We start from the raw sequence: 23,229 nt of genomic DNA on the forward strand, positions 1-23,229 counted from the left end.
CACACCTCCCCTCCTCCAGGTCCACCCAGACACCTCCCCTCCTCCAGGTCCACCCAGACATCCTATAGCTCAGTAACCCACACATCCCCTCCTCCAGGTCCACCCAGACATCCTATAGCTCAGTAACCCACACCTCCCCTCCTCCAGGTCCACCCAGACACCTCCCCTCCTCCAGGTCCACCCAGACATCCTCTACTGTAGACGGTCTGTGGCCAACCAATGACCTGCATGGGTTATGATGACACTGTACTTTATATGATAAACAAAGATAAGATATCCGTGAAATCACGTGCAACACCGTTTACCAGAAGTTGTAAATGATTTGATTAATCATCAACCACAGTAGAAGAGAGATGTTAAGATTGGGCAAAATGCAGAGTCAGCAGGCTTTTAGGGTCATTGTTGTTTACATTGCTTCTGTGTTCACTGAGTCATGTTTTCTACATGTTTTGTATATATAATGTTATATATCTAATGTTTTTGTAAGCAGACATAGTAAAAACAGAAATGTTTTTATGCCCCATTGGTTCATCTGTACCTCATCTTGACATACAGAATATGCCTTAGTTATGCCCCATTGGTTCATCTGTACCTCATCTTGCCATACAGAATGTGCCTTAGTTATGCCCCATTGGTTCATCTGTACCTCATCTTGTCATACAGAATGTGCCTTAGTTATGCCCCATTGGTTCATCTGTACCTCATCTTGACATACAGAATGTGCCTTAGTTATGCCCCATTGGTTCATCTGTACCTCATCTTGACATACAGAATGTGCCTTAGTTATGCCCCATTGGTTCATCTGTACCTCATCTTGTCATACAGAATGTGCCTTAGTTATGCCCCATTGGTTCATCTGTACCTCATCTTGACATAGAGAATGTGCCTTAGTTATGCCCCATTGGTTCATCATTCTGTACCTCATCTTGACATACAGAATGTGCCTTAGTTATGCCCCATTGGTTCATCTGTACCTCATCTTGACATACAGAATGTGCCTTAGTTATGCCCCATTGGTTCATTTGTACCTCATCTTGACATACAGAATGTGCCTTAGTTATGCCCCATTGGTTCATCTGTACCTCATCTTGACATACAGAATGTCCCTTAGTTATGCCCCATTGGTTCATCTGTACCTCATCTTGACACACAGAATGTCCCTTAGTTATGCCCCATTGGTTCATCATTCTGTACCTCATCTTGACATACAGAATGTCCCTTAGTTATGCCCCATTGGTTCATCTGTACCTCATCTTGACACACAGAATGTCCCTTAGTTATGCCCCATTGGTTCATCTGTACCTCATCTTGACATACAGAATGTCCCTTAGTTATGCCCCATTGGTTCATCTGTACCTCATCTTGACACACAGAATGTCCCTTAGTTATGCCCCATTGGTTCATCTGTACCTCATCTTGACACACAGAATGTCCCTTAGTTATGCCCCATTGGTTCATCTGTACCTCATCTTGACATACAGAATGTGTCTTAGTTATGCCTCATTGGTTCATCTGTACCTCATCTTGACATACAGAATGTGCCTTAGTTATAGCCTGGTTAATAAACCAGACCGAATCAGCCGTTGGCAAAATGTGTTTTGCCTGCCAGCGGATTAGGGTCTGGCGAGGCTCAGTAGCACGCCTCTTTCCTACAACCGAGAACAGGTCGGGCCAATCGGGACACGGTATGCAATATGGGCGGGCTTTGGTACAGTGACGTTCAATGCTTGAGACCTTTGACTGACAGTAGCTCTGACCAATTGCGTCAAAGAGAAAATGTTTGAACCCGCCCCCTCCAAGTGGAGCCAGCCCAGACTAATATACCGCGACAGTGTTGTGTGATATTAGTCTGGCTTATTAGCCAGGCTACCTTAGTTATGCCCCATTGGTTCATCTGTACCTCATCTTGACATACAGAATGTGCCTTAGTTATGCCCCATTGGTTCATCTGTACCTCATCTTGACATACAGTACAGTTGGGTGCCACCGATATTGTCCCTTATCATTTGACCCATTTAGGCCTGACCTCAACATTTTAAAAAATCCTTCTAAATCCTCCAGTTTTCTGAAATAAATATTCTCACGATTTAAAAAAATAGCAGACCTACAAGCTATGAGCTTGTAGATCTGCTATTTTTCAATAGCTAAATTATAACATAATGTTTAAAACACCAAAAGGGGTTCCCGCCCCAAAATGGGTTAACTGTGCTTTTGCGCAGATCACGCAAACCTCAGCAAAAAGAAAAGGACAATATCGATGGCCTCCAACTGTATGTGCCTTAGTTATGCCCCATTGGTTCATTCGTTTCCTCTTCCCTCTAATTGCCTTTATCACTATTCATAATAGATTGTTGTCCATCGTCTGGTTTACCACTAAAGCAATTAATGCACACCTCAACTTTACAGGGATGTGTAAGTAAGTAACCAAATCCATAACCTACACATTTCAGGATAATTAAAGTAAAGAGAGAGAAATTATCAATGTAAATGAAGCTAGGGTTTACTACAGGTATATTTAATATAAATGTATTACAGAGACTCAGTACAAGTCAGTGGGTTGAATGAGACAATCCAGTCATTAGGAACACGTACGAGTTTCACAAACCGAAGCATACGTTTGATAACATTCGGTGTCACACCATTCATTTCCACAACACCAATCAGTTCCACAATTTGTAACTCCACAGTGTTGTCCATGTCGGTGGTGATTGTTGTTTGGCTCTCCGTGCTGCCACAAGGTGTAGCTCACTTTGGACCCATCAGACCACATCCACCAACCCTCCTTGTGAATGTCAGTGAGTCCAACCCATGTGACTACCTGGCTCACGTCAAAGTTATTGATCAGGGTTCGGACAAAGTTGTGCTCCTCAACGTTGTGGATGGACACCAGGTTGGCATCTTGAGAGACACAGTTCCTCTCTGCGTCGGCCCAGCTTAGATGTGAAGCGACATACTTGTAGCAGCGACCGTTGAAGCTGAACCAGTACTGTGGACAGGTTCCTTGCTGTAGCTGCACCGCAGCCGGGGCAACAGCAGTGTGCACGGTGTCAGGGGCCAGCAGGCCCAGCAGCAGGCATAGGAGATGAGGAATCAGGAACATGTCAGCCTGAGGTTGTCTCTCTGTCAGTGGAGCTTGGATTGGAGTCTTCTTGATGTCTCTCTGTTGATGTCTGTATCTTGCAGATGTTTTTTGTCTACTGATTGTCTTTATTTCTGCTCTACAGAGGGCGTCTGCACAGCTGATGTAATCTGATTGGTTGTAAACCCCCCACCTCTGTCTGTCTGTGTCTCTGTTTCTCTCTGTTTCTCTCTCTCTCTCTCTCTCTCTCTCTCTCTCTCTCTCTCTCTCTCTCTCTCTCTCTCTCGCTCTGTCTCTGTCTCTGTCTCTGTCTCTGTCTCTGTCTCTGTCTCTGTCTCTGTCTCTGTCTCTGTCTCTGTCTCTGTCTCTCTCTCTCTCTCTCTCTCTCTCTAGGTTGTTTCAGTTAACTAAATAGTTTTTGTCTATTCTAGTAGGCATTATTTAATTTATTTTTGTTAACTATAGCAACCCTGATTCACACTTTAACCCATAAAAAAAGATCACCCTCTGTTATGAACGAGGGATCGAGGGCCTTTGAGTTTGTGCCCATGACCTTGAACACAAACAGTTGCTCAATAGCACAGCAGTCACACACTGCGCAAGCCAGTGTCGAATACGACCAGACAGGCTCTGACTTGGAACCCTCAGGGGAAGAGAAACAGAGGCTGGCCAAAAAACAGCTGGCGGCGGGATTTCCAGGCAGACACCAAGAAGCTGGGATGCACCTGGTCGCACATAGAGAAGAATGCCAGTGACCGAGAACTCTGGAGGACCCTTGTCGAGACGGCCTATAGAGGGTGTGCACATGACATCATCGTACCTGGAAGTTATGCGGGAACGCCCACTGAGTGGCAAAAAACTACTTTCTGGCCTTGACAGCCCATTCATCCAAACAGAAAAGTCCTGTCTGTTTGCATTAAACAATGTTAAACTCACCAACAGCAGCTGTACGAAAAGCTTGAATTATCTATCCTCTTTCTATATCTGCAAAGTTTTTGTTTCATAAAAATCAACCATAGAAACGTTATGAGCTACTTTGTCAAGAAATGCCCTGCATTTGATTATTTTTCCAAGTGTCAGTCTTTGGAAGTGCTTGTTTTTCAATAACACAACATTTTACTGCCTCCTGCATTATGTGACATTTAGAAACAGGTGGTACGCAGGACGGTTGAGTGATTTCCAACGAGCGCTTCCAAACCGCAACACCCCATGCTGCTCAATGTTTTGCCACTCAGTCTAGATGAGGGGGGCGTGTCCTGATGGGAAAATCATGCATGTGTCAGGCGTAAGTAAGTAAGTGCAGCAGTCATTGCAGGATTAAAATGAGCCATGCCGTTAATGTTAACGGTATGATATGAAACTAAAGCCAACTACACAATTTATGTGTTTTTGTAAGTTTGGTGTTGAGTCAAAACTCAGGAAAAAGCATTATTGCCACTGGCATCTTCCATGTATGGTCAACACTCAAATAACTACACTTCCCAGGGTGCAGCAGCAAGATGGCTGCTTGTTTACCTGACTAGTAGCCTACTTGAGTCAGGTAACCTGACTATAGGAACCTAACTACAGTATATGGTACAAACACCTGGAAATGTTTGAAAGGAGCATTCAGTCAAATACTAAAGAGAAGAAGCTCCAAGATCTACTTGCGGGTTCTATCCAAAGACGCCAAATGGTTGGTGAAATTGTTTTTATTTTATGTACATGCTTGTTGTTTGAAAAGCTGCTGAATGTGTTCATGTCTTTAACTGCTGCAGTTTTAAGTCGGTTAAGGAACACATTGCACTGGATGTAAAACAAATGTCCATATACAAATCAAATGGGCAGCCTATTTCAAATATAGTGACAGTTTTTCTAATTTCATTGATGAACACAATATCTGGGGTATTTGGAATATCTTGTAGTGAATTGACATGTGTGTCATTTTGATCAAACCAGTCTATTTTTACAGTGCTGTGTTTATACATTCTTGTTGTCCTGTCCTTAGCCCGTCTCCGGACCCCCCGGGTTGAGCTCCTTTGGACCCCTACCACGTAGGGTCCGGTATCACCGGCTTCAAGCGACATGGGATGCAATCTGATTTACCCTGACTTAGCCCTGTGCTGCGCTGTGGGTGTCACGCTGACATATTCCAAACGAAGCATATGAACGCTATAGGAGACAACGAACCATCTGACCCCCCCCGCGAACGGCTCAGAAGCCGTTAAGTATTTTTAATGTTTGTACGACCGTTTGGCAGCTCTCTTCCTTCCTTCCTTGACTTCCTTATTGACATCCTATTGTACCGCCTCCATCACCTGCGACAGAGCGCCGGAACTGGCTATCTGCGCGTTCCTGCCTCTGTCGCAGGTAGCTGCCAAAACGGTCGTACAAACATTAAAAATACTTAACGGCTTCTGAGCCGTTCGCGGGGGGGGTCAGATGGTTCGTTGTCTCCTATAGCGTTCATATGCTTCGTTTGGAATATGTCAGCGTGACACCCACAGCGCAGCACAGGGCTAAGTCAGGGTAAATCAGATTGCATCCCATGTCGCTTGAAGCCGGTGATACCGGACCCTACGTGGTAGGGGTCCAAAGGAGCTCAACCCGGGGGGTCCGGAGACGGGCTATCCTGTCCTGTACTCCTCTGATCTTGTCTGAGACCAGGTCCACCAGACGGTCATGTCTGGCAATGTACAGTCCTTTATAGTGGCTGCAGCCATTTAAGATGTGTGCGACTGTTTCTTTGTCATGTGGTACTGGATGTAGGATGCAGTGTGGGTCGTGTGCCTATTGGGTACCAGGTTGCCAAGTTGAACTTGGTCGGCAACACCTGTTTAATAGTGAAAATAAGAATGTCCTCACCTATGGTGTTATTTGACAGTACAGAGTGTGATAATGAGTGGTTTGCAAAGGGAAGAAGAGCCAGTTTTCCCTGCAGCCTCAGACTGGTCCAGTGTTGTGCACTTTCTGATCGCTTCAGTCCTAGAATGGTGGCTCTTGACACACACACACACACACACACACACACACACACACACACAAAGCATGCACGCACTACTCTTTGTGCATAAAAGTATACATACATACATACATACATACATACTAGTATACATACATACATATTTTCTTCTAGAGAGAGAGAGAGAGACTAAGAGAGACTATAGTTTATATTTTATTGTGAATTTATTATTGAGACCCAGTATTCCGTCACTAGGGACAGGCTTTGGATTGGAGTCTTCTTGTTAGGTCTCTGTTGTCGCTGTCTTACTGTAAATGCTTGTATTTTTCTATCTGCTCCACAGAGGGTGTCTGCTCAGCTGGCATACAGTCATTGGTCATCATGTACAGTGTTATCTAGCAGCTGTGTGTTCACACGATTTTGCTGACCTGTTCCTTACATAATGAAGTATACAGTAATATCATTGCTGTCCGTTGGAAAACTTTCTTTCTATAGGAGGATATGCGAATTCATGCACTTCTGCTGCTTGGTGTGGAGCCTTCTGAAAATCTATACCTACAATACCAATATTGCACTGGCTAAAGTTACCTTTCTCATTGGCTGAGCCTCGAGTGGCAGCTGGAAAGCTCAGGTTGTGGAAGGCAATCCAGCTCTACATTCTAGTCATGGATTAAATAAATTAGGCTACTTGCTCCCAGCCTTTCCCACATTTGTTTTGACGTTACTGGATAAGTAAGTGATGTACATGATCCATTATTCCTCACCACACCAGTTTGTTAAATAGATTTGAACCTGATGCCTGCAATTTAAAGAGTCATCTTCCGATCAAGAGAAGGGGCGTCACGCTAGTGTTTGTTTTGCCTATAGTCTGAGTTTGATCCATGGATGTTGTGTGTGGGTTTTATCTGATTTGATTTGTGGTTTGATATACTTTTTTTTCAAACAAGATTATTTGAATTATTCACAGTCTAATGACCATAATGATTATCAGATAATGTCACGCAGTGCTTTATTTTCTTTCATTTTTTTTTGCGATAGCTTGATAGGGTAATGACTAAATTACAGAAAATGAATTAGATAAGATCGAGGAACTGGGGAGAAAATTTAAATAATTGCTCTATACACTTTACTAATTGAATCTGTATCCTTTACAATGGAGACACACTGGAATTGATTACACCAGTAAACGCATGAATGTTTAAAGTGTATTTATTACGGGGACCCAGTACAATTCAGTGGGATTGAATCAGACAATGCAGTCATTAGGGACACACCATACGAGATTTACAAACGGAAGGGTGAGTAGAAGAGCATGGATAGTCGTTCCATTTAGCGTTATAGTTTGTGATCACACAGTTCTGCATTGCGCCGCCGTCTGGCATTTTACTATACCAAAAGGTGTAGCCCACTTTGGAGCCATCGGTCCACGTCCACCAACCCTCCTTGTGGATGTCGGTCATTCCAATCCAGGTGTGTCCCTGGCCTATGTCAAACGTACGGATCAGGTCTTGGACAAAGTTCTGCTCCGCACTGTTGTGGATCGACACCAGGTTGGCACGTTGAGAGACGCAGTGTTGCTCTGCGTCGGCCCAGCTTAAATCTGTAGCGACGTACTTGTAGCAGAGACCTTTGTAGCCGTACCAGTACTTTGGACAGGACTCGGTCTGTAGCTTCACCTCAGCCAAGGCGTCAGCGTTCATGTTGTCTGGTGCCAGGGTTTCATTCTGTAGCTGCACCTCAGTCAAGGGACTAGCGTGCACGGTGTCTAGTGCCAGCAGGCCCAGCAGGCATAGGAGATGAGGAATCGGTAACATGTCAGCCTGAGGTTGTCTCTCTGTCAGCGGAGCTCGGATTGGAGTCTCTGTCGCTGTCTTACTGGAAATGCTTGTATTTTTATATCTGCTCCACAGAGGGTGTCTGCTCAGCTGGCATACAGTCATTGGTCCTAATGTACAGTAGTATCTAGCAGCTGTGTGTTCACACGTTTTTGCTGACCTGTTCCTTATGTATAATGACGTATAGCATATATCGTTGGTGTCGGATGGAAACCTTGTACTTTGTGTCTAAAACCGTTTCTTTTCAGGAAAAGGAATTATTTGTTCCAATATGTCCTCAAAGAAACTAGGATACCAGGTAAACGATGAACCTAGCATCCATCAGCATGTTTTCTAAGTCAGATTTCTAACATATGTCATGTGTGGTGTGGTTGAGACAAAAAGTAACACGGTCATGAGACCAAGTGATTATCCTTTTTGCTTCACTTGTGTGAAGTTGTGTCCACACCTGCACGCATGACAATTTCCATAAAAAATTCATGGATTTATGGGCAGCGCTTGACTCGAGGGGGAAAGTTCATACACATAAATAAAATGATACTTAAAGGACAACTTAGTTTTTTTTTTCCAACCAAGGTTCATGTTTTAGGTTGTTAATGTTATTAGAGAAAGTAAGAGTGTTATTTTTTTCATTTGCTGTTTTCTTTCGTTTTAGTGATTTTAGCTATTTTTGACAGGGGGGCGGGGGCATTCAAACAAGTTGATAAATATGTATTATTTATTTATTTTTTACATTTTACGCAGATTTCATTATCATTATTTACTATAGTCCTACTAGACCCCAGGAAATTACATCTGGCCAAAGTAGTTGTTTTCCGTGTGCCTGCCCTGAACAAACACCTGACTACTAGGGGGATGTCTGGCTATACTGTGTGTCGTATAGGCTCAATATGTCAGTTTGTCACATTCCCCTGAATTCCCTTCACATTCAGTAGATGCCGTAATCTTTTGTGGTCAGATGTAATTTCCTGGGGTCTAGTAGGACTATAGTAAACAACAATAAAGAAATTGCTGTAATATTTTGTAAAATAGCTAAAATCGTTGAAATAAAATGAAGAAAAAAATCACACATGTGTGAAGTGAGGGGCACTAATATATCAAAGTCTAACTCATGTTGATTAGGTGATGTAAAACAAACGGTGCCAACACAAACATTAAATTATCTTTATTGTTAATGGCATTTAATGTTTGTGTTAGGGACAAGATGACTAAAAACAAACATTAAACCTGTATATAGGAGGGGCTAGTGCCCCTCAAAAATAAATAAAAAATAAAAATAACACATTTTACTTTCTCTAATAACAACCTAAAACTGTAATGATGAACTCACACAGTATACATTAATTCATGTGTTGTGAACTCATTAACCACTTCAACCTCGGAGTCCATATTCGGTGGGAAACATCCACAAATCTGATCTACAAGCTCTCTGTGTGATTTAGATCTGCTATTTTTGGAGATGCAAAAAAGTGCACGGTCAAAGTGCAGTTGGAACTCTAGTCCAGTTCTCAAAAGCCCCTTTTCCACTATAGGGTGGAACCAGAACCAGAACTTTCCAGAACCCAGAACTTTGAAGAACCAATTAAGTTCTGCTTAGGTTTCCATATAACCATAACTACAGAGATTAATTATAATTAATCGTCAATGAATTACGTGGATCCGAATAAAGAATAAAGAAAGAATAAATGACGTGTATACATTTTTCTCCCCTCATGTAAAGTGTCACCTGATTATGTAACAGCGTTGCTTCACAGTGTGAGTTTCAGCTCAGTGTTTACTGTAGGCCATCTAGTACCGGTATGCTAGTGATTCATTAACCCAGCTGTGGCTATAGACAAACACACGCACGCGCACACACACACACACACACACACACACACACACACATGCACACACACACACACACGCACAACACACAATATCACTCATTTTTTATCTCAGTGTTTGTCATGCATCATCGAAATGCTTGTAACATTGCTAGTATTTGTTAATGACAAGTCCGATTTTGATTTGACAGTGAGTGTATAAAGGAAAGCAAAACTCGTTTTGTCATGTATTTAGTGTGTTTTGTGACTGTGTTTACTCCATAAATACCTACTGTACCGGGACACGGTACTGGGGAGCAGAGCAGAGCAGATAAGGTGATGCATCGTGACAGCACATGGTTCTCAAAGGGGAGTTCAAGCGGATCCAAATGGATCCTTTGGTCACTGATCTGTAACTCTGAGGGTGATCTGTGGGTCTGAGGGTGTACACACTGATCTGTAACTCTGAGGGTGTACACAATGATCTGTAACTCTGAGGGTGTACACAATGATCTGTAACTCTGAGGGTGTACACAATGATCTGTAACTCTGAGGGTGTACACAATGATCTGTAACTCTGAGGGTGTACACAATGATCTGTAACTCTGAGGGTGTACACAATGATCTGTAACTCTGAGGGTGTACACAATGATCTGTAACTCTGAGGGTGTACACAATGACAAAGTGGTTCCGTTTGTAGGCCTACTCTCTCTACATCCTTGAAATGTTTAAAGTTTTAGAAGTTAAATTTAGACAGACTAGTCGTGCCTGTTCCCAGAGGAAGGTTCAAAGGCTATGTTATGTAACATTATTTACCCACGTCACCTTGCCAGCCAAGAGCTTGTCATCGTTTCACGTCAGACAAGTGTTTTAGTGTTAGCTGCTGCAGTGCTCTTGCAAGTGTATTTTGTTCATAAAATGCCAGCATTTAAATGTAATAATAATCTTTTGGTACAGATCATTTGTACGTTTGTATTTTGATCGCCTTGTTTTGGGAGTGTTTTATTTTGAATGTATTTTTCCTATCTCTGGCAGTATAACGGGTGTACTGAATTGATCACGGTTGTGAATACATTAAGACTGTACAGTAAGATATTGTGCAAATACGTACCCAATATAAAACAGTTCAGTTCCAGTGGTATGTTTAGGCCACAGGTTGTCAAAGTGGGGGCTGTGGCCATGAGGGGCCACCAGAGTGCGCTATGGGGGCAAATTGTAAAGGAGAGGGACATGGGGTGGAAAAAAAGAAATCAAAGCATATATACTAATTTAATTTAAATTGATTTCGTAAGATTATTGTGGGCTTGTAAAAATGCCTAGGCTTGCTAGACCATTTGGACCTGCTGTCAAGTCAGGAGGCCCAAGTCAGGAGGCCCAAGTCAGGAGGCCCAAGTCAGGAGGCCCAAGTCAGGAGGCCCAAGTCAGGAGGCCCAAGTCAGGAGGCCAAAGTCAGGAGGCCAAAGTCAGGAGGCCCAAGTCAGGAGGCCCAAGTCAGGAGGCCCAAGTCAGGAGGCCCAAGTCAGGAGGCCCAAGTCAGGAGGCCCAAGTCAGGAGGCCCAAGTCAGGAGGCCCAAGTCAGGAGGCCCAAGTCAGGAGGCCCAAGCCTTCTGCAGGTGTCATTTCTTTTTTCTTTTTTTCCCCTTTTTTACCCAGAGATGCTCTCCCTAAATGGTGATAAATATGAACAGGCTATACTTCAGTTCAGTTTAGTTTTATTTTCGGAATGGTGGACATATAGTTCATACATAGCACACATAATTTCCTTTTTTTTCCCCTCTCTACTCCTTTTGAGTGTCCGTTGCTCATGTCCTGTCCGATATCCGAAAAAGGGCTAGGGAGAAGCCATAGGCTTGTCGGGCCCTACCCCTGGAGGGCCCTACCCCTGGAGTCCATTTGTATATTTAAACACCACCATTTTGTCCTACTCAGTCTGTGTCTCATAGGAGGGCTTTGGGCAGTTCGGACACCCGTCCACCAGTGACATCATCATTAGGCATATTTCTTTTTTAAACAAGATTTGTTTTAAAATATATTTAGATTTGTATTATCGTGAGAACGATGGCTTCAACTTTTGCATTGCAACTTTTCAGGAAAAGAAAGCCTGCCGTTTCTATTAGCTTGGATTCACCATTGATGATGTCACTGGTGGACGGGTTTCTGAACTGCCCACAGCCTTCCTATGAGACACAGACTGAGTAGGAAAAAATGGTGGCATTTTATCATGAACATTAGTTAGGACCAATTATAGGAAGAGAAGTTGAAAAGTGGTGAAGTGGTCCTTTAAGGACGTCCATGTACAGTCCATGGGGGGAGTCAGCTGTTTATTGACGGCTACAGTCAAATCTAAACAAGATCATTCATTTAGACTGTTCTACACATTTGAATGTATGGGAAATAAGATAGTGATACACATACTATTTGGCATTCTATAAATCTTGTCACCTCAGTTTAGTCTCAACATGTCTCTCCTTACGGAACGTTATTTCTTTCTTCTTTTTTTTTAAGATCAAGCAGACATGGTAGGGTCAATCAAAAGTGTTCCAATGCATCCCAATGCATTCTCAATGGCAATAGCACAAACTTTGGCATGCTACTAGTCCTACATCAGGGGTGCCCACACATTTATGTATTTATTTATGACGTGATATCTACTTTCAAAATGATGAGCTCAACAAGATCTACCCACTGAAAAAAGAATTGTACCATTGCTGAAAATAGTTTAAATATATAATGTACCTGGGGGGGCTTTTGAATAGGGAGGGGGTGAAATTATGACACGCAGTTTCTGCTGTCAAAATATGACCCCCCCCCCCAGTATTTAACTTAAATGCCCAATGCATTCTCAATGGCAATAGCACAAACTTTGGCATGCTACTAGTCCTACATACTTACACCTAGAAACCCCATTCAAACCTATTTACGTATATGTAATGCCTCAACTCCTACATCCGAAGTTGTCAGGGTCGTGGACCCCATTCAAATAATGATTTGGGGGGTCACTGCCTGAAAAGTTTGAGGACTGACTTATAGTATCTAGGCTGTTCATATTATATCTATTATATCACTATTTAGGGAGAGCATCTCCGGGTATAAAGATGTGTTGAAGACGACACCTCAGAAGTCTGGGGCCCCGGGGGCCATGGGCAGGGAGAGAGAGGACTTGACATTGTTGATTTTTGTTCTATTTATGTTTTATAGGGGGACACAGAGCAAGATTTAATTTGGTTCTTCTAAAATATGCACACTATATGCACACTGACAGAATGGGTTTTAATAGCAGAGTGGGCAATGTTTAGGCCACCTTTTCTAGGCCTTCCCCCAATTTTGGGGTGAGCAGTGTGGCTCCTAAATGGGGCTGATCAGTCATTTTGGGGTCTGCCGAAATCAGCTGCCACTCAAATCCCAGCTGATAGAGCCCTGTATCGCTGACGTGCAGGGAGAGGCTCCCAGTTCATTCTAACCTGCCCCCATCATCAGATATACTATCGCCGCTAGACTTTAATTATCCAAAGAATCCATTGCTGTCCTGGTCGGGTCAGAAGTAGAGACCTGTGCAGTGATATGTTTAACTTTTAAGTGCCACTGGATGGAACAGTTCCCAGCCGCACTATCTTCGCCATGAAGAGATGGAGCCTATATTGGCAAGGGGGAAACCTAGGACAACCAGGGACGGCTCCCCTAAGCCCCCCACTCAAAACAAGCCCAATTAACTGACTTCTATGTAAACCAAGATTCATTAGCCCCCCCTCTAAATAGCCAGATAAGTAAGTCCCAGCATGGATCATCACACAGACAGTAATGTTGGTCGGACGTGACATATACAAGCATTTCTCCTTTCAGTGGCCTCACGCCATCTGCTGGGCCATTTGTGCCATATCTATGATTTGTGTACAACTTCCTGGTCTCAATTGCACGTGTTTCTTTCCTTCCAGGGAGCAACATGGAGTCCACCGTACGGTCTTCGCTTCCTAACCTGATTTAATAAACCTTGGCCAGCAGTAGGAACTAAGGGAGTGTCGGGTCACATGCATCCCAACATGCAACGTCTCTCTAGCATGCTGCACTAGACGCATCACTACACCCGGCACCCTACACCTCAAGGGGCGGCGGTGGCTCAGGGGTAGAGTGGCTGGATGGGAACCGAAAGGTTGCCAGTTCGAACCCGGGCTCCCACAGAGTTAGTGTCGAAGTGTCCTTGAGCAAGACACTGAACTCCTAATTGCTCCCGATGTGCCTTCCTCTGTCATCGGTGTGTAAATGAGTGAATATAATGCACAATCTCTCTAAAGTGCTATATAAATGCACCATTTACCCACCAGAGAGAGAGAGCGCACACACACACACACACACACACACACACACACACACACACACGTTAATGACAAGTCTAATTTTGATTAGACAGTGTATAAAGAAAAGCAAAACTAATTTTGTTATTTATTTACAGTAGTGTGTTTTGTTACTGTGTTTTTACCCCATAAATACCTGCTGTACTGGGGAACGGTACTGGGGAGCAGAGCAGATAAGGTGATTCATCGTCACAGCAGTGGTTCTCAAAGTTCGACACTAGTGACCCTCAGGGTTCCTTGAAGTGGCTCCAAATGGATTATTTGCTCACTGATCTGTAACTCTGATCAAAAGTACCCTTGAAATGTTTAAAGTTTTAGAAGTTTAGACTAGACTAGTCGTGCCTGAATTCCCAGAGGAAGGTTCAAACGCATGCACATCTCAAAAGATTCTACAGGTGCTGAACAAAAAATACGTACAATGAGAAAGGATACCTGACCCGAAACGTTGTTTGTTACTCTTCAATAAAAGTTTCCTATGGGAGCAGATATTCAGCGTATGTGCTACTATGTAATATTATTTACCCACGTCACCTTGCCAGCCAAGAGCTTTTAGTGTTAGGTGCTGCAGTGCTCTTGCAAGTGTATTTTGTTTGGCACAGCTCATTTGTACGTTTGTATTTCGATCGCCTTGTTTTGGGAGCCTATCACATAGTCTGTCACTATTATGTGTCTCACTTCTATGGCCCCTTCTACGGCCCCTTCTATGGCCCCTTCTATGGCCCCTTTCTCTCCCCCACATTCACCAAGCAGCCAGCAAGAGTAGCGGTTTGTGAACATGGCACAACACCTATTTTTTTTACTAGCTAGAGCAGGGGTTCTCAACCCGTGGGTCGCGACCCCTCGGGGGGGTCGCCAAATTATTTTAGGGGGTCCCCAAATTATTTAAAAAAAAAATGTTTCTTTTTTTTTTTTTTTTTCACGGTTTTTCAAAAATAGCAGACCTACAAGCTCGTAGCGCGCCACTCGGTGGCGCGCTATGAGCTTGTAGATCTGCTATTTTTCATTAGCTAAATTAATTTATATTGGGGGTCGGGAGGGGGCGGGGCGGGGGTCCCGAGATATTGCCAAAGCATTTCCGGGGGTCCCCGGCCAAAAACGTTGAGAACCCCTGAGCTAGAGAAAAACATTACTACAAGTGAAGTAGAGAAATGTACGCTTGTATTTGATGGGGGGGAGGGGTAATCTTTGCCTACTGCTTCTCTCTGGTCATTCATTTTATGTTATGCAGTGGTTGAAAGTACTCCTACTCAACTTCTAGGCAATTATTGTACTTTTACTACACTACAATATTATTTGAAAACTTTAGTTGCTATGGTTACTTTGTAGATTTGTATTATTATTACAAAACACATCAACATTCGGCCCTACAGTATACATATTGGGCATTTTAAAATAGCCGATCTACAAGCTCACGATGCGTCAGATCTGCTATTTTCAAAATATTTTTGTATAATGAGTTCTTTTACTTTTCGTACTTTTAGTACATTTTGGTTCAAATACTTTTACTCAAGTACATTTTGAATTCTGGGCTTTTACTTGTAGCAGAGTATTTCTACGTATATTGCAGTATTGATACTTTTAACATTTGAGTAGCTTTTTCCACCACTGGTGTTCTGTAACAGTTCTGTCATGTTATGTTATTTTATATCATAATAACATGACATCCAGGCTAGTGATGGTCAAGCAAGGGGAGGTTATTAAATGCTCATGGGTCACAGGGCTCATCAGCCCCAAATGCAGTCTACTGTCTACCCAAACAATAATAATTTCCATTCTAATTTATAGAATCTGTGTTAAAGCTCCTATAAGCAATAATATGTCAAAATATGAATGACCTTTTTATTTTTTAGGTATTCAGACAGCCAGCAATGAGTAGAACGCTCCCACAAATATTTTAGTCTCTGTGACACATCTAGGGGCCGCAATCTGCATTCAAAGATGTTCCTAGAAGCTTTGTCATTGGTTCGAAAAAAAACCCGGTCGCAGTGACTAACCAATCAGGAAGCAGACAGGCAAATCGACCAATGACAAAGCTTCTAGGAAAATCTTTGAATGCAGATTGCGGCCCCTGGATGTGTCACAGAGACTACATTTTCGTTCTAGCGTTCTACCCATTGCTGGCTGTCTGAATACCAAAAACATAAAAAATAAAAAGTTCATTCAAATTTTGACATACAGTTGGAGGCCATCGATATTGTCCTTTTCTTTTTGCTGAGGTTTGCGTGATCTGCGCAAAAGGACAGTTAACCCATTTTGGGCGGGAACCCCTTTTGGTGTTTTAAACATGTTATAATTTAGCTATTGAAAAATAGCAGATCTACAAGCTCATAGCGCTACGAGCTTGTAGGTCTGCTATTTTTGAAAAATCGTGAAAATATTTATTTCAGAAAACTGGAGGATTTTTTAAAATTTTGAGGTCAGGCCTAAATGGGTCAAATGATAAGGGACAATATCGGTGGCACCCAACTGTATTATTGCTTATAGCAGCTGTGGCTGAGTGAAGTTAGAGGCTGTCTGGTAATCTGAAGGTTTCTGGCCTGCCTACTAGACTGGCTTCTTGGCCAGACTCCTATCACACCACCAAAGGCATTTTAATTTATTTTCCTAAATGGTATTGCATTTATATAGCGCCTTTATCTAAGGCGCTTTACATAGATCGGGCATTTCATTCACCCATTCAAACACACATTCACATTGCCGGAGGAAATCATGCAAGGTACACCAACCTGCACATTGGGAGCAATTAGGGGTTCAGTGTCTTGCTCAAGGACACTTTGACACTATAATTCTGGGGGAGCCCGGGTTCCAACTGGAAACCTTGCGCTTCCCATCCGGTCACTCTACCCCTGAGCCACTGCCGCCGGCAGATTCACGTCTGGCCGCTGCGAGGCTAACTGCCCAGAAATATCACAAAGGCTGTGGAGGTGACATTCCCACATGACATTCCCCTAAATAAACAAGAAGCACAAAACTAATCTTTTCGCCATCTGCCAATTGATTTAAAGGTGATTTGATTGATTGACATCAAGTTTTTTTTTGCGGCTTTCGCCTTTATTTTATATTTTTTATAGAGGGACAGACAGTAGGCTGACATGAAATGGGGAGAGAGATGGGGGGAAGACATGCAGTAAAGGCCGTCGGGATCGGGAGTCGAACCCGCAGCACACTGCCAGACTGGGTTACCAGCCAAGGTGCCTGGACCGCTGAGCAATGGCCCAGGCCAACCTGTTGGCCCGGCAAACCCACAATGTGCAATGCTTTGTTTTCAAGAGTGTTGTGTGCAAACGTCAGTAGCATTACAAAGTGATATAAAAATAACTCGGCAAAGAACCCGAAAACCTATACCACTTCCCTACAGAATGGGAGGAAGTCCATTTATTTATGTATTATTTAAAAAACACCTCTTACTGAGCAAAGTGCTGTACAGATGATGTATTGTGTATTTGTTTGTAGACATATTTATTTATTTTGTCATATTTCACGATTCCATTCAATTCAATTCAACTTTATTAGCAGACTCAGGTCCATAGGGATACATACACGGGGTTAACATACAAGAGATACAACAGGCAATAAAAATCATAAAAGCATGTAAAACAAATGCAAAACTTACATAACTTAACCCACAGGTAGAACATACAGGCATTTTAGCCAGTGTACCCTTAAACTAGATGTATAACGTGAACAGCTCACTGAGGGTCTTGAAAGCGCTACAATGATACTGTTTGTTGACACATTCAGCCTTTTCATAAATTTAAACATTAGATTTCTTAGGAGTGCTTTAAAAGTCCTCACTCCAGCAGTTTAATTCCTCCTTGTGAATAGCCTCGTACACAGGCACCTTATTCATCCTACTGGAGTAAAGCTACCATGGTGCCATGACATTACATAAAAGCAGGGCCTTGTCCTGTTGTGTGCTGTCAGATTCAACTTTTTACACTTAGACTCGGACTGTCATTATTTATTTGAGATAATCATAATTATTTGACATAATCATTTCCATGTTTAATTTGTTTATATGCAATGTTCATACTTTTTTTCTTTTTTTTTGGTGTTTTTTACCACCTTTCTCCCAAATTTATTCCAATAGGTTGTATACGCATGCATGAAGTGAGTGACAAACCGAGTGGCAAAGGGAGTTTTAATGTTGCTTAATGTCATTTAATGCAATCAGATTAAACAGACTATTCTGTTTGGATGTACTATATGGGCTGTCAAGGCCAGAAGGTAGTTGTTTGCCACTCAGTAGGCGTTAGCCTACCGCATAAGGTCCGGGTAACGGGTATGATGATGATGTCACGTGCATACCACCTATAGATTCCTCCCCACAGACTTTTCTGTGTCGTCACTTCACCTACCGGTGAGGAGCCCCCATCGGTAGGACATAGACTAAAGTACACCCAGTTTGAATATACTGTAAGGGAAATTGATACAGTGATACACATCTATGAATCTATATAAAACGTTTGGCAAAACATAATTTCCAAAACACTTTATTTATTTTCTTTACTTTTTTTCTTTTTCAAAGATCAAGAAGACAAGGCAGAGTCAATCAAAATGTGTCGAGTGTATAGGTGTTGGTTTTGGCATCGGATCACAACAATTTAACAGCCACCCTCTAACTCCTCTTAACAGCGCCAATGACGGTAGCGCTGGCGGTGAGTCCGATTCCGAAAAGTCCTACTATCTTACTCCAAAAAGTAGCTTCTTCTTTAAAATCCTCCACCTGCAGGAAGTTGACACACAAACAAAGAAGACAGAGTAACGACATGTTTATGCAGTAAGTAGAAATGTACTGTAATAGAAATGTACTGTAATTTGTAATGGCAGCTAAATTAAATGACAATAATATAGCTGCAAGCAGCGATAAGACGGGACCAAGCAATACGCCCTTTTAGGCTGATCAACAGTGCCACTTTAGGTCACCCATTGGTATTACAGCTGTTCATACCACAGACAGACAGACAGACAGACAGACAGACTCCCTATAGTTCATGAATGTCAGCTCCATACTATTTGTGTGCAGTACAGTATTTCAACCTGTTGGTCAAATGTATTAATGAACCATTCATATCACTGAATTCTATGTCTATATTGTGTGCACACGAGTGCAGGCTAGCAAGCACATGCACTGTAATCAGGGAGGTAAGGATCGGGAGGCCCCGTTCATGACGTCATAATTTTAATTTATATATATATTCTTTGTCAGTGTGTATTAAGCATGAACAGCATAGTACAAAGTACCAAGTACAAAAATATACAAAAGCAGCTTGATTAAACAATTTTTACTTTGTCTTGAAATTACTGTAGTGTAAGGTATAACTGGGATTCAGCATAATGATGCAATCGAAACTCTCAGCGCTGCTAGTGCAGTGAGTTCACACACTGGGAAGTGGGAACAATTACAAACAAACACAGGTCAACGTGTCATGACAGTGAATATTAGCTGCTAGTGGTAAGTGGACGTACAGGATGAGGCCGAATAATAATTGACAAGGCTTGGAAGGCTGCGATGCAATGCAATAGTATTACTACTACTACTACTAGGCCTACTACAACTATTGTTTTTACAAAAAAAGGGGAAAAAAATTGGGAGGCCCTGGAGGCTCGATGCCCGTTTCAATTGAAACGATTGAAAAATATATAAGGCCGCCACTGACTGTAATGTAGGTCTAATGCAAAGTTCACTGACATTTTATGTAAGAAAATGAAATGCTATCTACCTGCTGAGAATGTCGCTTGCCGTAGCGCAGCTCGGTGGCAAAGTGTTCACAATTACTTGTTGTGATGTTGTAAGAAACAATGCCCACCCGTGCAAGGGCATCATTGACAATGACATTTTCTGGTCGCGACTCAAATTTACTGTCCAGGTAATTGTTGATTTCCCACTTGTCATTCCCAGCCACGATCTCCAGTCTCTCTCTCTTTACCTCAGCTTTGATGCCGACAGCCGATATCACCATGCCAGATTGTTGTCCTGAATTAATAGCTGAATTAAGTACAGAGAAACAGATGAGTGGTTACAATGTTAAAAAGAGACAATATTTTCAATATATTCATGGTATGTTCCTGCAGAAAAACAAATTACAATGAAATAAAAATGAAATAAAATGTTATTTTATATGCATTGTTGTTTGGTATTTACCAGAATTTGAATTGAGGGAGACATGTAAGGATGTTAACCTGACTCCGCCAGATGGGGCAGCAGAGAGTACACTGGGTTCCCCCCTCCTGCTCCCATCTGGGAACTCTCAGGCAGAGGCGGGATCAAGGCATACACAGTGCTGCCTTGATCCCGCCTCTAGCTGCCACTGATTGGCCAGGCCGTTTTGTGCCCGGGCATCAAATCTGCCTGAGAGTTCCCAGATGGGAGCAGGAGGGGGGAACCCAGTGTACTCTCTGCTGCCCCATCTGGCGGAGTCAGGTTATAAGGATGTGCCCTTGGGCTAAAAACGGCCATAGCAAATGTGATGGTTATCAATGTATCATCACATTTGGGCAAGTGGCTATGGCTGTTTTTAGCCCAAGGATTGTTTTTCGTGAAAGAAAAATATGCTTGCAATGGATTCAGAATCATGAAAACCCCCTAGTTTGACATGTCACATGCTACTTAAATTCATATAAAATAAAATAAGAGTTTTGCCTTAATATGTTGGTACCATCACCTATTTTTATCATTTTACAATATGTTCCACCACTGGGATGTCTTAGGATTTTTTATATGTTGTTACGAACATATTATTATTTATGAAACTTTTTTTTTGAAAGAGTCTGTTACAATTTGTTTGAGGTTGACCCCCTTTTTCCATAGAATGCCTATACAGTATGTCAGTATGTGCATGCTTTGAGAGACATCTGCTTCATGCTGCCTGCCTGTCACAAAGTAATTTGCCTACCATCAAAATAGATCTACCAAAGGAGAGTGTAGCAGCTGAGAGCTCAAGGGATATGTTATTGATCGGATTTGTTGAATTTAATTATTGTCGGAATTCCCTGATCATTATATCTAGGAATTACAAAAATCGACTGATCCCAATCAATCGGAGCAACTCCAGTTGTGACAAGAAAATGTGATTGATTGATTGATTGATTGATTGATGTACATAACAGACTCACAGTCGTTGGTGACATGCACTACTTCATCATTCCCAATGTAAATAGCCCAGTGATTGTAGGGTCCTGCTCTGAAGAACTCAATCATGTCTCCCTTCTTTGGCTCTCGCTTCTGGGGTTGGAAAAACAGAAGCAGAGAAAGTAGAGAAGTAGAACGATACCTTTGAAAGCATCAGATCGGTTTTCAGTTTGATACAGAAAAAAGTACAAACTAGAAAAAGTGCCCTTCTGGGCACAGGTCTCCACCAGGAGGATAGGACTGTGTGAGATGTTTGGCAAAATGTTTAGGAGTAATATAAATAAGTAATATGTTTGCCTTTGATGGCAATTGGATGATTTGAGGCATTTTGTTCCAAAAATGTGTTTTGCAAAAATCAACCTGTTGGTGGCGCTATAACAGGCCAATGTGAAAAGGGTGGGATATATTCCTCAGCCTAGTAAGAAAATGTGTGAAAGATTTGACGTAAATTGCATGCTGCGTTCATGATTTGAGGCTTTTGTTCAAAACGGGGCAATCTTGCAAACTGTGAAAGCCAATTATAGCCAATTAGGATGGAATATGAAATAACGGACAGATCCGACTTGAGCACATGACCATAGAGATACTGTGTAACGACTTTTGAGATTTTTGGACAGAATCTGGAGGAGTAATATCCAAAAATGTGTTTTACAAAATTCGGCCTCCTGGTGGCGCTATAAAAGGCAGATGTGGAAAATGCAGGTCAAAGGTTTGTCCTTGGCCTCTAGGGAGTGTGCATGCAACGTTTCACGCAGATCGGTGCAGTTTTAGGTAAACAATGTGAAAAGCTGCCTCATGGTGGCGCTATAACAGGCCGTTCTGGAAAATGCGGGGCAGAGGTTCATCGTTGGCATCCAGGGAGTGTGTGTGCAAAGTTTGGCATCGACCGGGTTAACGGTGCCGGAGATTAGCTGGTAACGGACGGACGGAAGGACGGACGGACGGACGGACGGAAGGAAGGACACACACACACACGGACGGAGTGCAAAACATACTCTCTCCCCATGCCTTCGGCCTGGTGGAGACAAATAAGTGACACAGAGAGTGGACGTTTCGTCCTCAGACCGTCGGTTCACTAACCTGTGCAGAAGACATGGTTGCTCTGTGTGGTTCTGATGTGGTTTTCTGTTCAAATGGAGTAAGAATTGCTCAATGAAAACAGGGACAGACTTTGTCATAATATGATAGAAAATAAGTCGGACACTTTATTTCCAACAAACACACCATTTACAGAATCGACATGGAAAAAGTCACATGTTACAAAATGGAGAAGATGGCCCACGTCTGAGTCCAATTAATGACTAGGGGTAGTAATCACACTGAATGAACAGTTTTTACAGCTTAAATACAAACTGAGTTGACAAGCAAGTGGCGATGGCCAAATTTAGCCCAAGGAGTGTTTTTCATGTGTCGTAAATTAGAAATGGCATAAATACCATTCTAAGCTATAGCCTACTAACGAAACCAGACCAGAGATGAAATAATGTTGTCAAAAACTACCAGGCAGAGTAGTGAAAAACCATGGCATCAGATGAAGAAAGGCAGGCAGAGAGATGAACTGTCTCAATCGGGGTTGTATTTATTGAAACAAAAACAGAGAGAGCTTCAGCATGGAGCTCAGTACCCCATACCACTGACCGCAGGACGCGGCCAGTTCGAAAATAACATCGCCTGGATGCAACTGGGACGTATCCTCAGTGATGTATCCCAAGGTCATCGGGGTTTCGGGTCTCGCGAACATCATACCCCTCACTCGGGTGACCCAGCCGGGGTGATCAAGTCCCGACTTACGTCCCAGTGGCTACCCTCGATCAGACCACTAGGGAAAGACAGGGCCGCACAATCCGTTGGAACCACTCCGGAACTACTATGCCGGGACTGAGAGGTACTATTCTGGTAAGTGGAGGCTTTGTGGGTTGCCTCCTGTCCGGGCCCCTCCTACGTCTCACCAGGTCCACTCCTGCTCTCACCAGGAGTACCGCGAGGACCTGTGCGTTGCACCAGACTCCCAGCACCAGACACTTCATTCCGGAGTGGTGGATTCTTGAGCCGCAGTGGTTCTGCAGACTCCACCGCTGGGCAACGGTA

The 23,229-nt window shown here is 42.8% G+C and overlaps 1 long non-coding RNA gene across 1 annotated transcript in view; it reads left to right on the plus strand.

The window, feature by feature from the left end:
* The first annotated feature begins 4,599 nt into the window (after positions 1–4,599).
* The window catches only part of LOC306938541, a 41,491-nt gene continuing 22,861 nt past the window's right edge, over positions 4,600–23,229 (plus strand). The window contains exon 1 of the long non-coding RNA XR_013791742.1: positions 4,600–4,754. This is a non-coding gene — a long non-coding RNA (uncharacterized lncRNA). The remainder of the gene's footprint in view (positions 4,755–23,229) is intronic.

Source organism: Electrona antarctica (assembly GCF_951216825.1).
Source record: "Electrona antarctica genome assembly, chromosome: 15".
NCBI classification, from domain to species: Eukaryota; Metazoa; Chordata; class Actinopteri; order Myctophiformes; family Myctophidae; genus Electrona; species Electrona antarctica.